At 36.9% G+C, this 23,533-nt stretch overlaps 1 pseudogene; it reads right to left on the minus strand.

The window, feature by feature from the left end:
- Window positions 1-8,596: 8,596 nt before the first annotated feature.
- LOC122797086 overlaps window positions 8,597-23,533 on the minus strand; it is a 38,084-nt pseudogene continuing 23,147 nt past the window's right edge.

Here is a 23,533-nt window from a genome sequence, read left to right on the forward strand (position 1 = left end):
GTTCTTACAAATTTATTTTTCTGTTACAGGGTCCACACTTGACAGTCCTGCAGTTACAACTGCTGCCATTCAGGGCTGACTCTGTCAGATGCTAGCAGTACACAGCCATTAAATGGGGAAGTTAAGGCTGTGAATTTGCCTAGCATCAGGTTTACTCTATGTATGTGCATATGTGGTCAGCATGTGTGCTATCTGTTGCCTCTTGGCCAGGGTGAGGGCATATTGTGCATGCCTACATCTACATCCACCTACACCCACAGCAGCTGGAGGTTCCCCCTCTGACTCCTCACCTGCATGTGGATGTGGTGACCTTGACAGTGGTGGTGGAAAGTGTGCTCCTACCCCTTGGTGTTCCTACAGCTGTTTTTGCAGGATGATATCATGTAGGATAGAACAGGCTGTAATAATTTTGGCATAAGCACTGCAATTGTACTGCAGCCCCCAATGCATCTAGGTACTGAAAAACACATGCTCTGTGTTTTTTCTTGTTTGAACATGTAACTCATTATAGTGTGTGTGTGTGTGTGTGTGTGTGTGTGTGTGTGTGTGTGTGTGTGTGTGTGTGTGTGTGTGTGTGTGTGTGTGTATTTCTGATGGATGTTATCAGCCATGATCCCAGTGCATATGCTGCAACCCCCAGTAAATCGTCTTGTGAAACATCACCCTGGAAAACCTCTGGTAGAGCTGTGAGTTGTGCCAGATATGGGAGTTGTGGTGACTGCCGGGATTTCCAGCACCCACATTCAGGATGATTCCCCTAGCATAATGGAGTGGATCCCATTTCTGTTGATATAGACCCTTCCCTATTCGTCAGGTGGTGATTTCATCTCAGTGTGGGTGCACTCTATTGCAACCAAGACTTTAGGGAAGTGTGCTATGGGGTAGAAATCCTGCATATTTCTAGCTCTGTCCTCAGGGGTACGAAGGAAATATATAGTCATTGGCATGTTGTGGTATAGCATTAAGGAACTTGTGTAGAATCCTGGATGCTGCTGCCTGCGATACACCCAGAATGTCTCTTATGGGTCTCTGAATGGTTTCTGTAGCTAAAATTCTAACTGCTACACATACCTTATTCTCCACAGGTATTGGTTCTCCTTGGTTTGCTCTTCCTGTCAGGTGAGGACAACAGAGGTTGCAGAGTTCCTGAAGTGCATCTCTCTCTCCACACTGTAAAGCTGTACTATTTCCACAGTATTCAGACCATGAAAAGTTAAGCAGGGTCTAAATACCCTCCTAGTCTTTACCTGAGGTCTATCAGCAGCGGCAGCAGTGGCATAGATGTGAGGCTGTTGCATATACACATGAACAAGAGCAGCAGCAGTTCCTATCATTCTTTCTCTCCAGTGTAGTTTCTGTGGCCATATTCAAATAGGTTTTGGAGTACAGGGTAAATGGCTGTATGAAGTACACATGATTGCTTTATAGCCTGTTGGATAGCTCTGCCATCTTGGATTGGTTGAATAGCTTATGATTCAGGTGCTTATGCACTAATTAGCATACCACAATCTTTACCTGGTCTGTGTGACTCTACACTTCTGTAGAGCTGTTTACCGAATAAAAATTGGCTTCCTAATATGTGTGGGTCATGCCATGACATGAACATGGTTTCAGTGAGCCATGTAGGAGTTATTGAATCCAACTCAAAGTTGTAGTATCAGAAGAAGATATGCGAACCAAGTGTGCACCACTAATCTGCTTAATCTGCTGCTGTAGGGAAGACTTCTTTGGAATTCTGCATTTAAGGTCTGCAATGTTGCATTGCTTTATTCTTTTACTCTTTTAAAACAGTTTGTTTGGGATTTGCTTTACAGTCGTTGCATTTTAAATTTGTTTTTATTGTGGAGTTTCAATAAGGACTTAAGGCAAGTCAGGAAATATTTATTTTCTGTTCTGTATTCTGACTGCAAAGAGATTAAGGCTGGGTAATCTGAGGGATAACCTAAGAAGTAATTTTTAATCTTGGATCTGGCACTGATCTGCTGCTGTTGTGATAAGTTTCCCACTCACCCATACTTTCTCCTCTTGTGCTATTAAACTCAGCATCTTTTCAGTGGTCTGTCCTGTTTTCACATTTAAATTTGGAAGCTCCTTCCAAGTCTCACCTTATCTGCACATACAGGTGAGAACTAAAAGTTCAAACTAGGAAGGTTCTCCCCTTAGGCTGTTAAAACTTCCATTGTTCTCTACTTCATATCTTCCTGCCTGGTCGAAATGGACAACCTGAGATAATTGTCAAGCAATTGTCTCACTCTTACTGAAAACCACCTACTACTTAAACCAGTGGACACAGTGCGGAAGATGTAGTTACACAATATTATTGGAGATAAAGCTCTCACATGAAGCTACAACAAATAAGCAGGTTATATGTAGGTACCATACAACACCACACTAAAAAGTAAACACAGCTTAGACCAAGCACACAGACCTTCATATGGTAAGGCTCTTAAAAGTAATCTACTCAAACCACAAAGGCTTCCAAAAAATAACCTAAGAAATAAATACTCTCATCAAGCCTGATAAACACAAAACACAGAATATGAAATATGCATCTAAGAGTCACACAGACTTGGTTCATAAGCTTGTTGAGCAAACCTCCACACAATCCAATATCCTTTTCTTAGGTGACTCTGTAGTGACTCAACAGGCTGTGCAAGGACAGAGTCATGGTCAGCACCACATCAGGCTGCAGTATTCACCACAAGTCATAGCACTACAAGTAGTGTACATCAGTTTGAATGATTTGAACTGCATCTCCCTGGACTATATGAAGACAGACATGATGGAGTTCTTGGAATTTGTGTCTGAGACTGGTATAAACATAGCCATGAGCAACATTTTATCAACACTAACAATGATGCCACAATATGAGCAAAAGATCATTACTTTCTGCAATTGACTTAGCTCCTGATGTCATTCAAAGGGAGTACTAATATATGTATATATACGCATATATACATATAGCTGCCTGGGAGGAAATGGTAGACAGTCCTAACTGTTTTTCCCTGATTTGCCTGCACATTCTCCCCAAAGTCTTTTTTTATATTGGCTAAATCTTCATCCAACCCCATAGTGCCTTTCTTTTTTTCTTTCTGTTTTTTTTTTTTCTTTTTTTTTTTAGTCAGTTAGTCTTCTAATGCTTTCAATATAACACATTCAGAATCGGAATAACATTAGGTATTGCTGGTCATTGTGAAGAACATTAAAAAAAATCTAATCCCTAAAATTACTCCTTCACCCTGAAAAATATTGAACTATGCATCATCATAGAGACCTGGTTCAAAACCAATGAAAGTACTCCATCAGTGCAGGGTTTCATTGCTTATTAAACATTGTGGTCCACCACATTAGATAAAGGCACTAATAGTGGTGGTCTTCAACGATATAATGGCCTGGTCCATTACTATTACATGTCCAGATTACTATCAACAAAACCCCTTATCATAACATAATTAACTATAGGACCAACTCTATATCTATCTCAGCCCACACCTCCTACCTAACTAGTCTGAAGTTTCTATGTATAAAGCCAAATGCTATTCTTCAAGGAGGTTTCATCTACGCCTTCATAAAATTGGAGACTTTTACATCCTCAAACATGTATTGCCAACCAGGGGAGGCAAAATTGGTCCTTACCAATATGGGACAGTTTTTCTCACCACTATTTGCAACTTCTTCCTTCATGAAATCAGACCGTAGATCAGTCACATTTATCACATGAATGAAACCTGAAACAACTTCCAGTACTTCAGTATTCAGAGACTATGCAAAGGCTAATCTACTAAGACTGAATGGTGACCTGGCTAACTTCAAAAGCCCTTTCCATCTTGATGACCTCAGTGTTTATGCATAACCCCTTACTGCCAAATTCTATTCACCTCTAAATAGACGCATAGTTGCATCTGTCTCCTTCAGGAATAAATACACTATGATGGAGGCCTGGTATAAATAGGCTCTATAATAAAAGGGAAAAGAAACACATTGCACACAAAAATAAATTCAGCTCTCTAGATTCCAAAAACACTCTTGCTAAAATAAACAAGGAACATTATTAAATCAGCCAAAACAGGATATGAATGAAAAGTAGCAAGCCAGGTGAGGGGTAACCACCAAGCCATCTTTAACTATACTAGAAATCACAGAAACAATTCCCAGCACTCTGCAGAGCAACTAATAAACAATACCACATACTTAGACCCAGAGGACATTGTCGGTCTACTAGCAGTCAAATTTAGCTCTAACTTCATCCCCCTTTCCTGTCATATATTCCCAGATCACATACCCACATCTACACCACCCTCAAATCTCCCAAGTCCGCAAGGTGCTACCTAAGGTCAAGGATACCAATTCTATGGGACCAGGCAACATGCCAGGCTGCCTACTGGTTATCTTGAAATATAACTAGTCAGACCCCTACAGAGGTTATTCACTATTAGCCTCAAAACAGGCTTTGTCCCAGGTGAATGGAGGATCAGCACCTGTCATTCCCTTATATAAAGGCAGGGCTTCAATGGACCTGGGTAATTATAAACTCCTAATCCTGACCAGCTTCATCTGTAAGGCTATGGAAAGGATCATTATGAAATAAATAACTAGGGATACAGGTAACCTATAGACTCTGAACTCAAGCCAATTTGGATTAGTCAGGGGCAAATCCTACCTACTTAACCTGATTGACTTCTTCAAGGTTACTGTAGCAATTCATGAAGACAAATCAGTTCACACCACACATCTAGACCTCACAAAGGTATCCAACACCATCCCATAATCAGATATTGTAGGAACACTCTCTGAGCTAAATGCATATATCTGCATAACTCATTAGATAACAAATTAGCTGACAAACAGAACTCAGCAACTAAAGGTGGGAAGCTCTATTTCCTCCAAAAGACCTGTCACTTGAGGTGTACTCCAGGTGCAGTTCTTGTGCCACTGCTATTTGGCATTTACTTTTTTGAGGTCAAAGCTAAAGTTAATGGTTTGGAGCTGACCAAGTTTGCAGATGTACCTATGAACAAGCATATGCAAACACAAATGACACTAAAGCACATAGTAAGATACCCAAAAACAGATTCAACAATTCAGTCTCCACTAGACAACAAAATACAGCTATAATCCCCTACTAACTCTACACCAGCAGAATCTGCCAAATTTAAAATATTGTGTGAATCCCAAATCTGAATACTGCAGGAATGTCCCAGACATATACAGCATGGATGTAACTTCAAAGCAGATACTACAATTCAGGACCTGAAAAAACACATAATAAAAAACTGTTGAAGTCCCAGACAGGCACACTACTGCAGGACTGGCATGGTCCATAAGGAAATCAGCACTGTAAATCCATAATGCACACAGTACTTTAGGACCTCTTTAAGTCATTGGTCAAAAGAATGATGGCTCAAGGCAGAAACAAAGAGTCACTGACACACTTAGTAGACAGGCATAGGCAACATCCTGGAAAGGTTAACACATATTAAGAGCACACAAGACAATGCAGCATATAATGCTCAGTACAAAGGCAGTCCACATCCAGGGCAGATAGCACATGAAAGCAAGCCAGTAAAAAGGACACAGCCACAGAAGATGAATTTTAAAGGTGGGATCAAGCAGGACTATGTAAAGACATAGTTCACAGCAGGCATGATATATACTCAACAATGTAGATGCCTGTTGGGAAGGGTTCAGCTCTGTGGGAAAACAAAATCAAGCAAGTGTGATGGTATAAAGCCCACAATGTTCACATAGTAGTATCCACATAGAAAATGCATGCTGCAACAGCAGTGGCAGGAATAGGTAGAGCAGTCACAGTGCCTTCAAAAGCAGCAATAACAGACATGTCCCCCACCAATGGCAGCAGCAGCTCAATAGATACTACAGCTACGAGCACAAAACAGACAATAAAGACTATGACAACAGAGAAAGGAAGGGTAACAGGTGCAGTATGGGAAATGCACTAGCACAGCAGTATTACACTATAGCAGCTAAACTGCAGTCCTCAGTGCATTGGACAAGCATGGGCACAGTAAAGAAATATGGGTATGTGCAGAGTGATATATGATAGGGAAAGAAATGGCAGGATGTCATGTAGACATGTCATGGCCCACATGTCCATTAACACAGGCATTTCAGGCACAGCTGATGGGCCAGAACCCTGAGGAAATCAATAGCGCAGTAAAATGGCTTCTGAAAGAGCAGTATGCATGGAGCATCATGGAAGTGGATAAATCTGCATCTGTTTGGTGAGCGTGATAACCCACGTAGGATGGCCTCTACCTCCCTATCCACATGGGTCTGTTCAAAACGAATTGCCTGTATCATGTCCTACAGCCCAACACTGCTGGAGTATCATATCACCTAAAGATGCCTATGGCACCCCTCTGTACCATTCTGTGTGGACTACAGTAAGGCTACAGCCTACTATGTCACAGATCAGAAGTTGGTGCAAATATGGGTGGACAACATTAGCCCACAGCACTCCAGTACCATGTCAGTGTGGTTGACTGCTGATGTAGCTGTCAATGAACCACTCCAATGCGATACTGCTTAACTAGAGGAATACTCATAGTGACTCCCTACCAAAATGTCAGGACTTGCAATGCCATGGTCTGATAGAGAGGAAAGAAGGACCAAAAATACATGAGAACAGTAAATCTTGAACACAACTCCTCTCCTTTAAGCTTCTTTTTTGGCAGGGGTAGCAAACACCCCATACCTCACAGCAATCTTATATATCCCAACTCCAATATTGCCAGTGGAGGTTGGTGACTACAAATCAAAGGGGGGTGGCGGAAGACAGCTGAATGGGTGGGCCTAACTATAAAAGGGTGAAGCTATATTACAGTGTGATCAGCCCTGACCATGCTTACCAATTTACATAAAATAAGTGCTCAGCACTATTACACATGCTGAATAGTTTACTAACCAATACTAGATTAAAGCACATTTCAGGTATAATGAGGTGTTTAGCTTCTGCTATAATATCTCTAAACAGTGAAAAAGTGGTTGGTCCTGACTGCATGAAACTATTATAACTGCACGTGATGTAGTAAACATGCACTGTACTGTACAAAGTAATCTGCATTTTGTACAATGCCACAGTAAGGAGATTTGGAGATCTCACTGTACTATCTTAATTTATTATTCACAATTCGAGGTCACTTCAATGCCTAATGTGCCTGTGATTCTGACAGACAGTAAGATGATCTCAAAGTCCATACAATTTGCTATTATAGTTACCGGGAATATATTATATGTTCAAAGTCTGAAAACTTCGAATCTCATATGGTTGACTCCATATGAGCGAAGTTTTCAAACTTCGAACATACAATATAAATAAAATAAAAATAAAAAAAACTACCTGAATAATCTATTTAGGGGGGAAAGCCCCCCTGCACCCCCCCACCCCCGCTACTTAAATATACCAACTCCGCGATTGCACTACATTGAAGCGAAGGGAAATATTCCCTATGGCGATCTCCATTGTAACATTCAGTGTTTGAAAATTTCACTCATATGATGTCAATCATATGAGATTCGAAGTTTTCAAACTTCGAACTTACGATATAAACCCTAGTTACCACAGCTGGAAGGCAGAGCACATTGCTACATGTATATACAGGTTGGTTTGAAGATTTATCTATACACAGTATGCTGCAAACAGTACTTTGTACTCTGTTTCTGTACCTGAACAGAAGCTGTGGTGTGTTCTGGAGCACATCAGATGATACTGGATTTGAATTTTATTTCATTTTTTTGGACACACAAAAGGGACCATTTCAAGTCTCCCAAGTAAACACAGTATTCTCTGTATTCTGAAGAGCACATTGTTAAGGCATGTGTAGGTTTTTTTGAAGACTTATGTAATCAGCATGCAGAAACAGTACTTCTAACTCTGTTTCTGCACCCAAAGAGAAGCTGTAGTCTGGCTTGGAATACATCAGGTCATACTGGATTTTTTTCCTTTTTCTGGATTCACTAAAGGAACTGTTTCAAGTTTCCCAGGCAAATGTAGTGCTCGTGTGACCCTGGTACCAAATAAGTACTTGTAGTATAGTACCAAATAAGTATCTCTGTTGTGTTTCCCTGGGTATTCCTCAGGTTTCTTACTTGCAAATGAAGTCTATACGTTTCTCTTTATTTTTTGCAAACAAATCAATAACTCTTTAGTTGAAGTTTGTTATACTCCTCATTAACTCCTTTCCTATAGAAATCATAGCCAATATATTCATTCTTTCCTGCCCCATTGTACTATGAAGAAACATTTTAATTCTTTTCATTCTCAAGAAACACCTTTCTGATTCATCAGTTGATATTGGTGTGTTGGTTATAATCAACAATACAATGAAAATGTCTGAAAACACATTGGTTAATGAGTTGTCCACCAAGAGTTTTAACATCGTGACTCACTGCCACTTGCTGCAAAGTCTTCATAGTGATACACCACTCCAAGTTCTGTTCGATGTTGTCCCCACAACAGGAATGGATAGTTTTCTATTGTTGCTGTGAAGAGATTTTCTGGAAACACTTTTATGTATATTGAAAAGTTTTGAGGCAAAAGCAGATGAGAAGCCTGAAGATGCCCAGTTTGTTCAAATTATGATGTTGCCTGGAACTTTATGACATCACACACTTCCTTTATAGCAATTGACAATGTGTCATGCAGTGGCTGGGATCTTGATGGTCCATGTCTACTTCTTGTCAGGATGTTCTTTGTCTGTAGGTACTGTTCTGGAATGCTGTCCATATCTGATCTGACACTGTCAATTGCATTCAAAAGTATATGTATATCCTTTTCAACTGTGGTTGCATCTGTAGTATCACACTGAAGTTGCCTGTACAGAATATCAATATGGGGCATTACATGATGGAAAACTGTCAGCCAAACTTAAATTCGTCATCTTCATGTGTTCACATTAGCCGATTTGTTTGCTGTACAGTTGTTGGCGCATATGTAGGGCACTTTTACAAATAATAAAAACACTCTGACAGCAAGTCCAAGTTTTCATACACTGCACTTACAGTATGGATACTAAAATTCCACCATGTTCCATACATTTGTGGCATATGTAGTGCTACTATATTGTCCAGAGCAGCTTCTTTGAACTAAACATGAGATAAAGGCTGGAATTCCACCAAGAGTTAAAAAAATGCCCTTGCTTCAGTATTATGTAGTGTGGCTCTTTGCTTACCATATTAATTTGGTGGCCATAGCAGTGTACATAATAAGCATATTTAAATTCCTGTCTTATGTTGGCCTGGACCCCATGCTGAACACCACTCACAACAGATGTACCATCATAACTCTGAGAAACCACTTTTTTATGCAGGTCTCCCACTACTTCCTTCAACTGTTCCCTTATCACACCAGAAATATTCTCTGCAGTCTGTCCAGGTGGTATAAAACATCCCCAAAAATGTTCCAGCACCTGGCTATTGACAACATAATGGAATACAATGGCAGTTTATCACACCCTGCAACATCAGTTGTTTCATTGCAATTACTGCTACAAATTTTGCAGTACAAATCTTTTTTTTTTTTTTTTTTTTTATTTCTTCTCTGCTTATGGTTAGCATGCAGTCCAGGAATTCATTCTGAATGTTTCTTGATGTTCCTTTAAAAACAGTTGAAGTTTTAATGTGTTCCGCCAACTTCCAATCAATCCTGCAGGTGAAGTCTACCAGTCTGTGGAACATTCCAGCACTAGATGAGTCTTCTGATTCATCACGGCTTCTTAAATCTACTTCTTCAGCACACACCTTGATGTAGTCAATTATAAGTGATAGAACATGATGATTTTCTTCCACTTTCTTGTTGCATCTTCCCACTGATAACTGGTATCCAGTACTCAACTGAGAGCTAATATCCACAGTTCCCAACATTGCTAGACTCATTTGGTTGTCAAAATGTTTAGCAAACTGTTCATGTTTTCTAGCCTTTTCCACCATTCTCTTCAGGTCATTCACATAGTTTTATGTTCAGGAATCCTCGCCACCAAACAATAAGCATGGGAAGCAATACAAACTGTTTGTTTCCTCAAACCAACAGATCCAGGTTTTTCATAAACTGAGCTGCTGAAGGTGCGTGTGCATGTTTTTGACCTATTTTTACCTTGAGACTCCATCTTGAGATCAAGTGTGGGTCTTCCAGTCCTCTTGATTCTTAACTTCTGATCAAAAGTCAAGTCTCTAATATTAATAGATTTTAGATGGGCCACTTTTGCTGCACAGAGATAGTAGTCACAGCCTGTATGATCCCCCATAAACATTAGTCTTGCAAAGCTAGAATTACAACAGTAAACAGTAGAGCCAGTCATTTCATTCTCATACTGGCATAGCCCCCATCACAACGGCCTATCCAAAGTACTTGGTTTGAACCTAGAAAATTAAAAAATGAAAACAAGACAAAAGTTACATTACTGTTTATGCTTTCACATAAACATTAGCCAAAGTTCAGTGCTTGTACTAACTCCATCTCACTACACCCAAATGCACAGCAGTCTTGCAAAGGTAGAATTGCAACAGTAAACAGTAGGACCACTCATTTCAATTACATGACCCCCATACCCATTACATACCTAAAGTAGGTAGCCTAAACTAGGTAGTTTGGATTTCCTTGCCAGCATTAGTAATTCTGTTTTCATTAATGTATTGATGCATGTAAATAGTCAGAGTTTGCATTCTATCTTGTTTCACCCAATGCACATTAGTCCTGCAAGGCCAGAAATATTACACCAAAGCTGCAGTGCCAAACATTTCATCCACAAACAATCATCATATCAATTGCTGACCTAAAGTATCTGCTCTGACCCTGTCAGAAGTAAAACAAAAGTAGCAATGATTGCATTAATTTACTATGTTGCACAGAAACAGTAGTCATAGGTTTGTATGACAGCTGACCCAAATATACATTAATCTTACAAAGTCACAATTACAACAGTAAACAGCAAGACCAGTCAACTCATTTCATTCGCAAACCCCTACCATTACTAAATTAAAGTAGGTGCTTTTTATCCTGACAGGATTAAGGTAATAACAGCTGGGTTGCATACTTGCATTACTTCCATTTTACTGACAAAAATATTAGTCACAGCTTGTGTGTGCCAGTCAAGTACACATTTAATTTTATGTATTTTACTTTTATTTACTAAGATTTCTGCAACTGGCTTTAGTTGAAAAAAAACTCTGGGGCGTGGCCAAGATGCCAGTCTGATAGCAGCAGAAATCCATAACTCTGCTTAGATTTTAATATCCTAGCAGGAAATATACTTTAATTTTTAGAAAAATCTAACTAAAAGTATTCTAAAAGATAGATTAACATAGACTCTTTACTATTTTCTAAAAATTAATACACAGTCAAGAGAATTTTTTAATTATTCCTGTCAGTAAGTTTTCTACTGGAGATCTCAACATGAGCAACTCAAAGAACCCACATCAGGAGAGTGCAGTGAAGAAAGAACTACATCTTATAATAACAAACATCCAAGAACTGTCACTAAAAACATGAGCAACGTGAAGAACCCACACCAGGAGAGTGCAGTGAAGAAAGAACTACATCTTATAATAACAAACATCCAAGAACTGTCACTAAAAACATGAGCAACGTGAAGAACCCACACCAGGAGAGTGCAGCGAACAAAGAACTACATCTTATAATAACAAACATCCAAGAACTGTCACTAAAAACATGAGCAACGTGAAGAACCCACACCAGGAGAGTGCAGCGAACAAAGAACTACATCTTATAATAACAAACATCCAAGAACTGTCACTAAAAACATGAGCAACTCAAAGAACCCACATCAGGAGAGTGCAGTGAAGAAAGAACTACATCTTATAATAACAAACATCCAAGAACTGTCACTAAAAACATGAGCAACTCAAAGAACCCACATCAGGAGAGTGCAGTGAAGAAAGAACTACATCTTATAATAACAAACATCCAAGAACTGTCACTAAAAATGGACAAATTCGAAAACAAAATGGATATTATCAAACAAGAATGCAGTAAACAACTGGAACTTCTAAATGGAATAGTAAAAACACAATCTGCACAGATTCTTGCCTTAGAGGAAACAGTAACTGACCTAGATACTAGAGTGACAGAAAATGAACATCACAATGACTTTCTTCTGAAACAAAACTCCAGGCTGATTGAGAAACTGGAAGACCTTGAATGTAGGTCAAGGAGGAATAGCATAAGAATATGTGGAATTCCTGAGAAAGAAGAGGGTGCTAACATGATTTAGTTTCTCAATAACTGGTTTTCATCAGCACTAAACATGCCTGAATCCCTCTCTTTTGGAATCGAGAGGGCTCATCGGTCCCTGGCAAATCCAGTTTGATCTCTGAGTTCATCTAAACCCAGGTCTATAATAGTTAGATTTCTTTCCTCACAAGACATGGACTTACTACTGAAATCAGCTTGGATTAATTCCCCTATCAAGATGGGTGAAAAAGTTATTCATTTTGACAATGACTACACCTTTACAGTCATATTCAGAAGAAAGGAGTGTGTTCCTCTAATTAAGTCCTTGAAAGAAGCCAATATTAAAGCTTAAATTATTTTTCTTGAAAGAATAAAAATCATCTTGCCAGAAGGAGTGAAAATCTTTGATTCCCTACAAGAAGCAGCAGAATTTATCAAAAAGAAGAAAATACTGTATGACATAGAAGAAATGGAATGGTCAACCCAAAGTTTGAAGAGACAGGCAAAAAAAATGGATGGTCTGCGAAGGAAGGAGCAAACAAAACTAAAAAACTAAAGCACAAATTAATAAATTCCTTCTAATTTTAAATGCTTTGTTTTATGAATCATAATATACATGATTCTGGAAAATCTCTATACTGTATGGTAATGTGAATCGTTTATTATTAACTTTCTCTTTTCCTTTCTATATCTTCTTCTAATTACATATAGTACTGAGTATTTAAATAACATTCTCTCTCTTTCTTTCTCTCTCTTCTTTCTTCCTATTCTTTTTTGTTAATAATGTTCCATTCATCTTTCCCCACTATAAGTACTTTACATACTTTTTCCCTTTTAAATAACTACAAATGACATATGTCTTCTAATTCTTCAGTAATAGTATAATTTGACTTAATACCAAAGTGCATTTTTCTAGTGGGTCAGTGGTGGGGTAACCATATGTTTCTGATTAGTGTTTCTAACTAGATGTTTTAGACTCTTTCTTTAGATACATATAAACATTAATACAGTACATTAATCATGTTTTATAGATAGCTAAATATAAGATATATATACACACACACACACACACACACACACACACACACACACACACAAACACACACACACACACACTAGGTCTGGTTAACTGGTGGGTAAATGATTGAAATGTTATAATATGATTTCTGATTTGAGGCAGCTGTTGCTACTTCTAAATAGCAGTTTTATATGAAAGGGTTAATTTTTTCATTATGTTGATGTTTTGTGAGGAAACTGGTGGTCTGTGTGACTGTTCTCATTGTGGAGATTCATGACATGCAGTGACAAGGCAGCTTGAGTGTTTTTTTTTTTTTTTTTTTTTTTTTTGCTTTCTGTAAACTCTAAAAGCTTCAAGATTTGATTTCCCACTGAAAATCCTGAGCCTATTTAAATATTTTCTTAACAAGTTTATGAAGCTGCAGCTTGAGGAAACAACAGTGATGACATCATGTGACCGTTTGAACTTGTTAAATGGTTGTATTTAGAATTCTTTTCTCTTGAAATTCTGTTATCCCTCACTTAGACACTTTAAATGGTAAATAATTAGTTCTGATAAAAGTATTTAACTCCTTTGAAAATACCTATGTTCTTTTATAGATGCATATATTCCTGCATATTTAATGACACTTTTAGTAACTAAATGATATCAAGAGAACTATAAGCTGCATTAGAATACTCATTATGCATATTAACATCAGACTTATGTTATATAACTAAACCTTTAATAACTAAACAGAGGGTTGTTAGGCTTTTTTTTTGTAATAAGTGTTTTTATATATATATGTATATATATATATATATATATATATATATATATATATATATATATATATATATATATATATCTTCTACAGATCCTTACATGAAAAATGTTAGATAGATGACTGACAAAATGGTTAAATCATCTAATGTTTCTTGAAAAGTCTTGGAAATATTGATAATCTTCTTAACCTTCAGCCTCTAATATTTATACATACTTTGATCTGATGTGTATTTCTGGCATATCTACATATTAGAGGTGCTATTATTATATGTGACATATTCATATATCTTCAGTTATATTGGACACTCTCATTCTAATGTATGTTTCATGGACTCACATTTCTTTAGTTGCTTTCATGATGCTTTTCTTTTTTGTTTTTATACTATATTATAAGCAGAAATGAATAATTTGTGTCTTTTGGTGTTGGAGAGGTGATGGATGGATGGTTTAGTTAAGTTTTTATTATATATATTATTTATATATATATATATATATATATATATATATATATATATATATATATATATATATATATAGTGCCTTTACTGTGGTTAAGCAAAAATGTATAACCCCCCCAGCGTGGAAATATTCAATTATCTCCCCCATTTTAAAACAAGGTAAGGACCCCAAAGCTTGTGATTCATGTAGGCCAATTTCATTACTAAACACTGATTGCAAACTTTTCATGACAATATTAGCTAATACAATAAAGAAAATATTACCTAATCTAATACATAATGATCAGGATTCATTCTTCAAAGAAAAGTACAAGATAATATTATTAAATTACTATCATTAATAGACATACCATGCATATACAAAAAACAACTAACTATTATCAGCCTAGACATAGAAAAGGCTTTTGATTCCATTGATTGGTCTTATCTACAAAGAATTCTGATTGGTTTTGAATTCACCTCAGATTTTGACAACTTATTAATGAAAATTTATAGTGGGGCTCAAGGTTATGTAAAAATCGGATCATGTCTATCCTCACCACTAGAAATCCTTAAGGGAACTAGACAAGATTGTCCTTTGTCACCATTATTGTTTGCTCTTTCAATGGAACCTTTTGCTACATATATCAGAAACAAGCAAAATATAAAAGACTTTCAAGTTAATAAGGACTATTTTCCTAAGATACAATTGTTTGCTGATGATATGTTGTTAACATTGGGTGTTATTGATGGTTCTTTGCATGATGTTATAAATATCTTAAGAAAGTTTGAAAAAAATTCAGGGCTTAAATTTAATCATAATAAATCCAAAACATTACTAATTAACAAAAAGATCAAATAAAACCTAAGAGAGAACAGCCTGTTTAATTGGAAGAATGATGTATTAGAATATTTAGATGTCAGTATAAAGAGTACATGAAAAGAGTTGTTAAACTAAACTATAATAATTTAATAACCATGTGAACTAATCAAAAGATGGAATAAAATGTTTTTCACAATAAAGGATAGGCTCTCTTTAATTAAAATGATAGTTTTACCTAAAATGTTGTTTTATATACAGTCATTGATAATACCCCCTCCCAAAAACTTATTCAAAAAATTAGATTCTATGCTACTTAAATTTTTATTGTTCCCCTTAAAACCTAAGATAGCATATAAATGGCACATTAGAGCTTGTAACAGTAATGGGATAGCATTCCCTAGCTTAGATCTGTATTCCAAATCAGTCATAATTAATGTAATCTTACATTGGATCACACCTACCTATATATCTGTCTGGAAAATATACATGAGATTCATATAACTGATGTCAGAACTATAGAAAATCAATTTAAGGAACAATATGGAATAAATAGAGTTCATTGACTTTTACGTGATTTTGTTTATTTAACAAGATGTTTGATCATTTTTCTTATGGCATTAATTTAACATACTCCCCTGATCGCCTAGATTCTTTCAACATCAATGCAATGCAAAAATTAAAGGAAAATAACTTGATATTCTGGCATCAGTTTATTAAAAATAAGAGTATTAAACCACTAAACTCTCTTCTATGTAGTTTTGATAATAGTCAAGACAGTTAGTTGTTTATACACTCATTATGGCAGTTTATAGAACAAAAAATGAGAGACTGAATCTATACCTAGTTTGATCCAGCTTTTTATTAGGTGTCTTGAAAAGACAGCGGATCAAAAATTAAGTATCTCACCTATCTATAAGATACTAAGAGAAGACACTCTAAAGTTTGACTCAGATTTTTGGAATTACTATGTAAAGATTAATGGAGAACAAATATCTGATGAATCCAAAAACTGTTATTGAAATCTACGTATGGTACCTCTTCATTATATTGGAGATTGTATACATGGAAATTTATGAATAGGAGTTTCTATACTCCACACAAAATAAATCTTATACTCAAAAACAATGAAAGTAAATGTTGGAAATGTGATGAATTACTAGAGGCTAAGTGGGTTCACATGTTCATTGAATGTAGAAATATTGTTCAATACTGGAAATACTTCAGATATTTTGTAAATGCTTTATGGTCTAACTGTCATATTTCTAACTCACTAATCCTGTTCAATGTTCCTATACCTAATGCAATACCTAAATCTCAGATTCAGTTACTCTGGTCAATTCTTGCAATTGCCAGAAAAGTTATTACTTTGAACTGGAAAAGTAAACAAGATTTGATGTTTAAATATTTTATTAATTTAGCAAAAGTTGTTTGTAAAAAAGAACTGCAAATCATTTGTTATAGAACTCATAAAATTACTCATAAAAAATAGCATGGAAAAAATGGGAAAACCTTTTGAACAAGTTCTGATAACTTCTCATGGATAAATGATTGTTTATCATGGATGTATGTAAATATTGTAAATAGTTTTGTTATTGTTTTATTGTATTTATTATATGTATATTTGCATATGTTTATAATGAAAACAAAATAAAAATGTTTTAAAAAAACCCTTTTCAGCATATGTACAGGGATAAAAGCTTCAACATATTAGAAATATTTTAAGCAAACATTCAGTATAAAGATATATATATATATATATATATATATATATATATATATATATATATATATATATATATATATATATATATATATATATATATATATATATATATATATGAAATTATATGAAATAACGTACATTAAGAATTACTCATACACTTGCTAATTATTTTACATTCATCTTAAAGTAGAGACAAAAAAGTATTACAGTTTTGCAAAGCTGGAATTAGAACAGTAAACAGCCGGATCAGTTGTTTCATTCACACACAGCCCCAATCTCCATTGCCTACCCTGCCCACAGTATCTGATTTGTTCTTGTGAGGTTAAAACCAAAAGCAACAAAAAAGACAACACTGTCATTAAAGTAAGTATTCTGTTTTTTCATATAAACAATAGTCAGAGTTCAAAGCTTGTGGTCGATCTTACTACACTCAGATGCAAATTATTCTTGCAAAGCAAGCCAGAACTCCAGTCATTCCATTTGCACATAGGCATAGCTTTCATCCCAACTGCCTACCCAGACAATCTTCTTTGAGCCTACAAGGTTTAAAATAATGAAAATAGAAAACCATAGTTACATTACTGTATTTCGTTCACATCGCATAGCCAAGAACTTGCACATTACTTCAGTTCATCCACACACTCCTTACTCATGCAAGAGTAGTTTGTTTCAACAGCAAAACATTGACAAACCATCCTAATGTATCTTGTGTAACCCTGCAAAAAGATATTACATTAAAAAAAAACACGTTATCCACAAACAGCACCCCAGAACACACTGCCTAACTGTTTGACTCCTGCCAGAATATTACATTTGAAAAAAAAAGTCATCAACATCCCCCCAAACACACAGACCACTAATATCTGGTTGACCCTGCCAGTGTATTATATTAAAAAAAAGAAAATCATCAGCAGTCTCTAAAACATACTGCTCCTCTAATATCTGGTTAACCATGCCAGGATATTATATTAAATAAAGGAAAGTCATCAACAGCCCCTAAAATGCATAGACTACTAGTATCTGGTCGACCCTGACAAGAAAAAAAATTAAATACAGACATTATCTGTTCAACCCTACCAGGAAAGAAAATTAATACAGAAAGTATCTGGTTGACCCCTGCCAGAAAAAAAAAAACATGCAGAAAGTATCAGGTTGGAACTGCCAGGAAAAAAATGAGAACTTAAAATCTTTTTTGGGGTGGGGGGGGGGTTAATTTATAAATACCCTTCTTTGGCTTCTCTTACCTTAAATTTTGATTCTGAGTCTCACTCAGAATAAAAAAAAAGCAAAATAATCTGGCCAATATATGTTCTCTTTTTTAAATGATTTCCTCTGTCTCTTGCTCTCTCCCTTGCAACTTAACTATGTCCAGTTAAAGCACTGGAGGAAAACGTGACAGTAACAGGATTAATCAGCAGTCATGTCATGTACTCAGATTACGTGACAGGCTGCTCACTTAACAACCCTGTCAGCCTCCAGTTTCCTGCTGTTAAAACTGCAATGACTTCTGGGCATCTTCATTGATGCCTACAGTCATACCAATCCAAAACAGTCCAGTGACAAAAAGATATATATATATATATATATATATATATATATATATATATATATATATATATATATATATTTTTTTTTTATAATTGGAACTCAAGCACACATGCACACTGCTCTGAGGTCCAAGTCATATCACTTCTACAGCTTAACAAACTAGTTTGCTGTTTGAAGTGCTGCTAATGTGTAAAAAAATAATAATTAAACTTTTTTTTTTTTAATGAAAAAATTGGAGGAACTGCAGCCCAGCAGTCTGGTACCATGAACCATTCCTGAATAGGGTCATAGGTTCATAGATTAGTACTAGGCTAACTACCCTTGTGAGCCATTTTAAGCTTAGCCAATTATCCCTTGGGCGACTCGAACGCTGCACCTTGTGTTTGTAAGGCAAACACCTTAACCATTAGGCAACCCTCCCAACCCCAATGACATACCTTAGAAAAAAAGGGAGTATTCCAAGAAATGGCTATCTCGGACTTCATATATATATATAAGTCTGCATTTCAAGTAATTCAGCGTCCACATGTTAACACTCTGAATTGTGAGTTCCAATTTTTCAAATGGTTACTGTAATAGGTCATATGGTATAGGAACATCCCCTTTTGGTAGGAATGCCAGTGAAAAACAAACTGTTTCATATTCATCTGGAATATTGGGACCCAACATACTGCCAGAGATAAGCTATTACATGCTGGCACTTGAATGGCATGAGATAGTACAGGCCACTATCCCATGTGCCTATTTGGCAAACAGTTGGTGAAAACACATTTGAATGGTGGGGAATGTGTCATCCATAACCCATAATGTGCTGTGTGTAAGCTGCCATATATTACACTTACATGGGCATCAGATTGTTAGGTGCACAATTCCTCTGCCGTAAAGTCCTCAATACTGGAAATGTCCCTGCTGAGCACCAGATTCATACATTGCCCCATGTAGTGTATTAATTGAGGCACAGCTACCTTCCTGGTTATGCGTTGAACCATCTACTCATCAACATTCTGTTCACATCACTGCATGATCATAGCAGGTATATCCCCCATATGTCATGACTTTGTCCTTAGCAGCACTGGCCAGTTTAACAACTACTACCTCCTCTAGTCATGGTGCATGGTGGTGACTTACAGAGTAGATCAGCTCTTCCCCCTCAGCAGTCTCCAGTGTGATCATTTTTCATTTGTACAGTGTAGTTCGTTTTCCTGCATTCCCAGTATGAATGGCCATTACTCTGTCTCTCTCTGTTAATGCAGTAACCATCCACTATCAGCATAGGTCTGCTTATCTGACCTGACAAGGTTAGATATGCAGTTCCTGTTATTCTTGGATGCAAATCCAAACCCCTTCCAGATCTTTATTCCTCTTCTATTACCATTCTAATGTTCTAACACTCTTCTGTCCCTTCTCTTCCTGCAACAGCAATGTGGAGAACTTACAGTACATTTCAATGAATGCTAGGTCTCAGATTGCAAATAGTGGCTGCCTGCTTCATGGAGTAGTCTTGACTTAATGTTCTGATGTTTAGTTGTGTGTTTCTACTGTCTTCCATTACCTTTGGTCTCCTCCAATCACCATTTTGACACACCATTCTTTAGAAAACCAATATCCTGTAGTGGAAGCATGGATTTTGTCTTGAATTAATGCTACATTTTCTTTCAGCTCTTCAGGGGTGATTCATCAGACGTGCATGGAGCTACACTGTCATATGCTTCCTTTATGGAAAATCTGGGGTCCCATACTGGTGATAGTTCTACACCAGAGTCCCACTGACTGTGGCATGCTGCCCTGAGAGTCTGAATGGATGTTGCTTTGAGCACAGCAAAAGCACTTAAAGATTATAAGTATGTTATGGTGAGTACCATGGAAGTCCTAAAACACTAAATAGATGAAATCCTGAGAATTGAAGGAAAGCTGTAGAGATTAATTTTGCCAGCAGGAAGAGTACACACTCTAAGTTCAAAAGTAAGAAAAAAAATGAATGCTAAAATGGACTTTGCTCTGAATTAATGATATGTTTTCTTTCCTATCCACAGGAGAAACTCACCAGTCATTAATTTGTATATAGTTCATTGTCTGCTGCCAAAGTGAGCTATACATATACAATATTCTAAAATGTACATCCTCTTGAGACTGAATGCAATAGAGGCAGAAGTATAATACACATGACTAAATGCATGGTATTTAGTATGTACATTCATATGGGTACATGCTAATTTAGCAAATAAACCAAAGATGTTCAGCAGAACTGTGACTTACTTTTGTTTAATAATGCTGACAATATACGCCACGGTATTAACCCTAGTGATCCTCCTTCTCTTAAATAATTGGGATACAAGTGCTAACAACTTCATTAAAACAGAAAAGAATCTGCCAAAGATTCAGGAAAATGTTTCCTGATTATTGAGGGTCTTCAGAATGGTTTAATGTGTGTGCAGGGAATCTGGTTGTAATTTTGACTCACAAGGAACCACTGATGATGTACAATAACAGTTTAAACTGTTACAATTCTTTGTATGACTTTAGTTTGCTTTAGATTCCAGTCAATTGTTATTGATCTTGAGTTCAGTCTAAACTTATCCATATGCCAACCCTGTATATGGAGTAAAACAGTTAGAGAAATATGTACTCGATACATTTCTTGTTACTAATTGCCACTGCTGCCTAGCATAATGATTCCGATTATTTCTATAAGTGTTTTTTTATTTTAATATTCAAAATGCCATTTTTTTTTAAATAAGAAGGGGCTGTTAAACCATCTAGAGTGGAAAAATGTTCGTTTTTATAAGAAACCACATTTTTGTCTTTATTTTAAGAGAGTTGGGCTTTCTTTATTTAAAGATTTTATGCATCTGGACTCTTCTGTTATAACTGTCTTACAATTGTTGAATTTTACCTGTATTTAATTAAGTCTTGAGTTTGTGAGGGTTTGCTCTCAGCTGACTGAAGCTGCTCAGCACTTTGTCACTTTAGCCAGAGGTCTAGAGTACATCTGAACTGAAATCCAAGGCAACCACTGCAAACAACTGAAAAATAAGTGTATTTAAAGCCTGTATTGCACTTTGTTAACTGCATTTATTTGAATTGCTGCTTCATTTTTGTTGATTATGTCTACATTTTTCTGCACTTTGAAATTCTGTACTACTGCCTTACATAGCATAGGCTAGATTTAGGCTTGCTGAATCTAGGCTGTTTGATATAACTGTGCTCTAAACCAGCCATTTTACATTAAGAGGGCCTACCTGCACCCTTGTGCAGAAGTCTGTAGATCAGGTTCCATCTGTATTGGGGATTGCTGGAGAAAGGCTCAGTTTGGGGCTTTCTCATTGGTAGTTTGTCTTAAAACTGTTGAATTTCATCTGAATTTAAGCCTCGTGTTTGTGAGTGTTTGGGTCTCAGTTAACCGGAGCTGCCCAGAGTTTGGTGACTTTAGCCAGAGATCTGGAGTGCATCTGAAATGAAATCCAAGGCATCCACTGCAAACAACTGAAAAATAAGTATATTTAAAGTCTGTATTGCACATTGCTAGCTGTATTTATTTGTTGCTTCATTTTGCTGATTGTGTCTGCATTTGTTTCTATTCTTTGAAATTCTGTACTAGTGCCTTATATAGCATAGGCTAGATTCAGACTTGCTGAATTTAGGCTGTTTGGTAACACTGCACCCTAAACCACCCATCTTACATTAGGAGGACCTCCCTACACCCTTGTGGCAAAAGTCTGTAGTTCAGGTTCCGTCTGCATTGGGGATTGCTGGAGAAAGCTCAGTTTGGGGATTTCTCATTGGTAGTTTGTCTTAAAACTGTTGAATTTCACCTGTATTTAAGCCTCACATTTGCTTGTAGCTGCTCATCGCACAACAGGGCTGCCCTGTATAGATGCACATGTCTGAAAACTTAAACTTTCTTTAGACATCTGTCAGTAGAACCCTCCCAAGTCCCCTGTTGCTCTGCAGGCAACTCAACTGCACAGTGAGCACCATCACCACAGCTCTTCACCCTATACCATTACGGATGGTCACTTTCCCACCATTTCTCCAGCCAGGATGATTGACTTGGGCAAGCTGAAGCATTGTAGTAATTGCCTTATGTATACTGACAACCACTTAGTCCTGAAACAAACAAATACTGTGTATGAGAGATGTAATTGCAGCATCAATTTGGAAACAGTCCTCTCACATAACAAAAAACAATTCATCAAACAGGTTGTCAGCTTACGTACTTCACCTCTCCCACAAGTTCAGGACACAACACATAAACTCACAGACACTGAGGTACTCACTAGAAGCCCATATCTCTCAACTGTCCAGACTTTTGCAGAATGTCCAGATTTTTGGCTCATATATTTGGTCTGTTCCTCATACAATTTATGGTTTTCTGGCAAATCACTGGGATGATCTGAGGAATGAAGTCACTAAATAGTGACATACATTTGAGTTTCAGACTTCATATCCTTCAGAAAAATGTATGTTAAAACAAACCAGTTACTCTAGCAACTTTCTAAATTTATAACAGTAATATTTAAAATACATCCCTATTTGTGGGCCTTTGTCCCCCGATTTTCTTGGGCTTTGTCCAGATTTGTTGCACTAAGAGGTTGAGACATTTAAAAAGTCTACCAAAAGATCAGAGACCTCCCAAGCGCAAATTATCTGCATGCACCTCAACATGTATAGAGACCACTGCACATAACAATATTCATATTAGTGTCTCACCAAATAAGCCCCTAAGGCACCTCAAAACCTAATGTCTTGGTCATAGGAGATTCCATAGTGAGACACACAGATGTTACCCTCACCAGGCTGGATGAGGAGAATGTCACTGTCAGCTGCCTATTGAGTGCCAGGATCCATCAGATCATGCATGCACTCAGGTCACTCAACAACAAGTACTATTATGACTCTGTCATAGTCCATGTTGAGGTGAATGACTTGAGACGTACCTCCCTGGACTATATGAAGAGAGACATGACTGTACTCTCAGATTATGTGTCCTAGGCAGGTATCACCCCATCCC

The sequence above is a fragment of the Protopterus annectens genome, chromosome 3.part0 (genome assembly GCF_019279795.1).
Source record: "Protopterus annectens isolate FY-2018-M chromosome 3.part0, PAN1.0, whole genome shotgun sequence".
Classification (NCBI taxonomy): domain Eukaryota; kingdom Metazoa; phylum Chordata; order Ceratodontiformes; family Protopteridae; genus Protopterus; species Protopterus annectens.